At 52.4% G+C, this 5,252-nt stretch overlaps 1 pseudogene; it reads right to left on the bottom strand.

Moving 5' to 3' along the window:
• Positions 1-3,252: 3,252 nt before the first annotated feature.
• Positions 3,253-4,724, bottom strand: LOC133747046 (rap guanine nucleotide exchange factor 1-like; annotated as a pseudogene).
• Positions 4,725-5,252: the final 528 nt, after the last annotated feature.

Below are 5,252 nucleotides of genomic sequence, written 5' to 3' on the forward strand. Positions count from 1 at the left end.
AGCTGTGGCGCAGCGGATTAACTCCCTGGCCTGAAGTGCTGGCATCCCATATGGGTGCCGGTTCCAGACCCAGCTGCTCCACTTCTGATCCAGCTCTCTGCTGTGGCCTGGGAAAGCAGTAGAAGATGGCCCAAGTCCTTGGGCTCCTGCACTTGCATGGGAGACCTGAAAGAAGCTCCTGGCTCCTGGCTTCGGATGGGCGCAGCTCTGGTCATTGCAACCATCTGGGGAGTGAACTAGCGGATGGTAGACCCTCCCCCGCTCTCCTTCTCTCTCTGTGTAACTCTGACTTTTAAGTAAATAAATGAAATCTTTTTTAAAAAAATAAATGACTTTTATAGATTTGTGTTCTTTGCCAGCTGGAATTGCATGTGGCTTTTTAATTATGAAGTCTTATGAATTTAACTTACTTTCTGTACTTTGGTGAGATTTTACCTTTTAAAAATATAGGCAATGTGAACTAATCCAAAATGAGTTAGTCATTTTTAATGTCTTCAGACATTATAGTATATTTAAAATATTTTAGATCTGTTTACAATTATAACAGAAGATGTTTTCTCAAAACTTATGTTGAATTTTAGCAGATGAATGTGAAGAATATCTTATTTTGATACAGTAATTGTTAACAGAGGTTTTTTTATGAATAATATAAAACTACCCAGAAATAGCACATTCTGCAATTTATCTGATATTTATAGGGTTAATGAGTGCCTCATATAAAGGGGACTGATATGAAGCCTGTGTGGAATCCTTTCAAAAACTCACAGAAATTAGAATTAAAAGGTATGTTTATTTCAGCCCCTAAGTCTGTGCATGTTTTTCATAATGCAATTTCAGAGATTCCTAGGTGGCGGGTTAGGGAATGACATACCGCACTAGACTAGGGAGAAACATTAAAAAAAAAAAGTGTAGGAAGTGCACTCTCGTGGGGAGGGGGAGAATTGGAGAGAAAACCACACCCAAAATCCTTCAAGAAGAGGAACGCCATGGACCTGTGTGGGGGGTGCAGATGCGCAGCATGAACACGGTCACTACAAACGACTGCCACAGCCTGGAGCCCGAGCAGGTGGCAGCTTGGAGATGGAATGAGACTTGACTGCAGCAACCCATGGTCGTACAGCCAGAGGGAGAGCGTTGCTTGAGTCCAGACAGGAGCCCTGGTGGCTGGCGGTTGCTAGTGGTCGCCCGAGGACCCAGCAGAAGTAGAGGGGGCACATTGATCTGGCGCCAACTTTCCCACAACAGTGCCTGCTGCCCAGCTGAGAAAGGGCGGGTGCCATTTTGGGTTTGAGTGGGATCTGCAGCACACTTTGTGTGCGCATACAGCAAGTGGCTGAGATGGGATGCCATCTTCTCGGCAGTACTGGTGGCAGAGCCAGAGAGAGAGAGCAACATTCAGCCAGTGGCTCTTGTATATGTGTGTGATCCAGGGATTCTGCTGCAGGGAACAGTCTACAGTCCCCACTGACTTTGAGCCTAGCTGGGAGGTGGCTGGGCAACTACATAGGACGCAGCCTCCCAAAATCAAGACGCCAAGGCAGAGCTGTCTGGGGGAACATCTGCCTCTCTGTTGTCTGGGCAGGCTGGCAGGACAGAGAAACCTCTGTACCCAGCAACTGTGGGAGCCTTGTGTGTGCTGAGACCATGGGGACTCAGTGCAGGGTGCAGCTGGGTCTCTGGGCAATTACTGGGTGCGGCTCCACATGCTCAGAGCTCCTTGGTTGCCTAGAGCCGGTCATTCCAATGGGAACTGTGCTCACAGTGGGGACTGTGCAGATCATTTGTGTGGTTCATATGGTGGCATGGAACACACTGGGGACTAACACCTGGGCACTGAGATCTACCACACCCAACTTGGGTGTTACCCTGGCTACTCACCCTACCCTGGAGCACTGACCAGAGCTCCCTGGCCACACCCACCACACACCTCTTGGTGTGCACTGAAAGTGCAGATATTCCACTAAGCCACAGAGGCACAGCTGAAAGATGAAAGCCAGCAGAGGAAAAAAAAAACCAAAAACCCCAAATCCACAAATGCCTAAAAACAAATGCAGAAATTCAAGAAACAAAAATAAGGAAGACAGGGTCCAATGTTGTGGTGCTGTGGACTAAGCCTCTGCCTGTGGTACTGGCACTCCATACAGGCACTGGTTCAAGTCTCAGCTGCTCCACTTCCCATCCAGCTCTCTGCTATGGCCTGGGAAAGCAGTAGAAGACGGCCCAAGTCCTTGGGCCCCTGAACCCATGTGGGAGACCTGAAAGAAGCTCCTGGCTCCTGGCTTTGGATTCTCCCACCTCTGTTCATTGCAGCCATTTGGGGAGTGAACTGGTGGATGGAAGACCCCCCCAACTCTGCTTGCCTTTACCTGAGGCTCCCCAAGCCTGGAGGGGGGTGGCATCCACAGGTAGCCCAGGAAACACCTGCAAACACTGAGGTTGGGGACACTTTCTTATGTCCCACTTGCCTGATGCTTGGGTCCAGGATCACTGCCAAGTTCTCCCCAGGCCACATGACCTCAGATCTTCTGTGTGCAAGGGGCAGGATTCTGGGCCCCTGGGTGGCAGAGCACCCCCCATTGGACACTCAATGAGAGGGTTCCACTCCAGACACTGGTGGCCACCGGCAGGGGCTCAGTGGTTTGTTTCTTCCTTCCTTCTTTCCTTTCCTTTTATTTCTTTCTTTTACATGGCAAACTTATAGTTGGAAAATAATTAAATCACAAATATTCAGAGTTTCAGCTCTACCTGAGGCCCTAATATTAAGGTGTCTGGTCCAAGAGGCATCCTCAGTACTCCTGCAGGGCATCCTCCAGCCCTTAGTCACCCTGCAAGAACTCTGTGCACAGGGTCCACACACACACACACACACACACACACATACGGGATGGGGGACAGCCAGAGAGCCTGGGGAAGCTGTTCTGAGGGGCTTAGATGTCCATCTGACTTCCCGCAGTGGTCACTGCACTGCTGGCCTGCACACCACAGTGCTCATCCCTGGGCCATGTGTGTGCAGGCCAAAAGGTTAGCTGACTGCCCCCTAAAGGGAGAAGCACTCGGGCTCTGTGGAGACTGGATGTTTCACAGAGGCTGCACAGCGAGGCCGGCTCTCACTGAGCTTTGACAACATTCACCGGCCACAGCCCATGGCAGAACTAGGCTCCCCCAAGTGGCCATGAATCTGTGGTCCTGTCTGTTCTGAAACAGTGAGGCCACCGATTTGGCTCTGGGCTTAGGCTTACTGAAAACGTGCCACTACTTTAGGTTACAAACGCATTTGCTGACATCAGCTCTGTAAACGCTTACTGTGTTTTTCTTCTCTGGCAGGGGAAGTGATTTTTCTGGGTCACCCGTGGATTCAGGAGCAGCAAAATCACCCACAAATTCCTCAGGGGCTAAGGACGCTACTTGCTGAAAGGGGAGGATCACAGTGAAGGGCGTGCAGAGGGCAGGCTGGCCCCCGGGGGTACTGCTAGGAGTGCGGGTCATAGGACACCCTGCAGCCAGAGCTGACCATGGTCTGGGAGGCCGTGCTCCGGCACTTCTTCTCTGGCAGGGCGGGTGGCGTGTTGGTCTGCTGCCTCTCCATCTGGGGACAGCTGCCAAGAGGCAGCTGGAAAGGACGGCCAAGAAACGGAGACCCAGACTCCCCCAAGGACTCCGGCAATGGGCTAAGGTTACAGGCCACTTGCTGAGGTATCTGGTCTGCATTAGAGAGGTCTTGCTGGAGGAAATCATAGTCGGGATCGTAATGATCTAGTGTTTCACAGCTTGTGTTCCGGGAGCACTGCCCACTGTCCCCGCTCAGTTGCTCATCCGACTTGTTGAGCTTGCCGATGCTGCTGCAGGGGGCGGAGAGGCGGGCGACTCCCCCACCATAGGAGTGGCTGCCTCCTGAAAGTCGCCTCTGTGCATGACAGTCAACATCAAAATCCTGCCTATTAATTCCAACAGGCAAACTGGAGCCACTGGTGGCTCGGCTCATGGGGGCGACCACAGCCATGTGGGTGGGGGATGGAGCCAATTGTCTTGGGTAGCAAGGCTGTGGATTATCAACCAGCTGAACACCAGGTAAAGGGGACTTGGGGGCATGACCTCTTTGTGGATCCAGGAGCAGCTCAGCTGACGGCAGCACTCCACTTGTCTTGCTCAGAATCTCCATCTCTCGGTCTGTCAGGGGCAACTCAGACTGGCCATCAGGTTTGGCAGCTGGGGAACTGGGCTTCACTGGGCTTGTTGGAGATGGCCACCCCTGTCCCTCGATGGTCAGTGTGACCAGCTCCTTCACTCCGTCCAACACAGCCTTGATGACCCCCCTTCACAGTCGTCACCGTCTCTTTATCTTCTGAGTTCATGCCTTCCAGTATCATTTCGTCAGACCAGTGAATGAGGTTGGTGAGCCTTTGTTACCCTTGGCCATAGCAGGGGGAGAGGGCTGAGCTGTGCTGACCGCAAAGGTCACTCTGCACCAGGGGTAAGATGGCCCCCAGCTCCTTGCTGGCTGACCCCGGAAGGATCTCCAGGATCTTCTTGTCAATGGCCATTTTGTCCACAATGGTCTGAAAGCAGTGCAAGGCATTGACAACCTCCTGCTCCTTCTGTTCCAGCCAGCTCAGATCCTTGTTCCCAGGCTTCTCCGTGGTCTTTGCAGACACCTCAGCCGGCTCCCCCTTCTTTGATGGCGATCTCTTGATTTCGGGCGAGTAGAATTCATCCATCAGCTTCATGGTGATTTCTTGTGTGCTGGACACTGCCCTGTCTGTCCCTGCAGTCTCCTGGGCCCCAGGGTAAGCTCGCAAAGCCAGGTGGGAGGTCCCTGGTGGCTGCCTCTCGGGATGATGGGTCTACGTCGAGGATCTGACGATCTCTGACTGCCACACTGGCAGATTTTCTCTCCAACACAGAGGCCCAGGCCCTCCAGTTGTCCAAGCAGGAGCCACCTTGTTTTAGGGGGCTACTCTCATGCAGCGCCACCTTCTTCATTCCAGCCCTCTGCTCTCGCTCTCGCCCTCTTGTGAACACCACCAGGTCAAAACAGGTTCTTTTATTTATTTATTTATTTGACTTGCAGAGTGGACAGTGAGAGAGACAGAGAGAAAGGTCTTCCTTTTCCGTTGGTTCACCCCTCAATGGCCGCTGCGGCTTGCACACCACGCTGATCCGAAGCCAGGAGCCAAGTGCTTCTCCTGGTCTCCTATGCGGGTGCAGGGCCCAAACACTTGGGCCATCTTCCACTGCATTCAGAGAGCTGGCCT

Source organism: Lepus europaeus, chromosome 18 (assembly GCF_033115175.1).
Source record: "Lepus europaeus isolate LE1 chromosome 18, mLepTim1.pri, whole genome shotgun sequence".
Taxonomy (NCBI): Eukaryota; Metazoa; Chordata; class Mammalia; order Lagomorpha; family Leporidae; genus Lepus; species Lepus europaeus.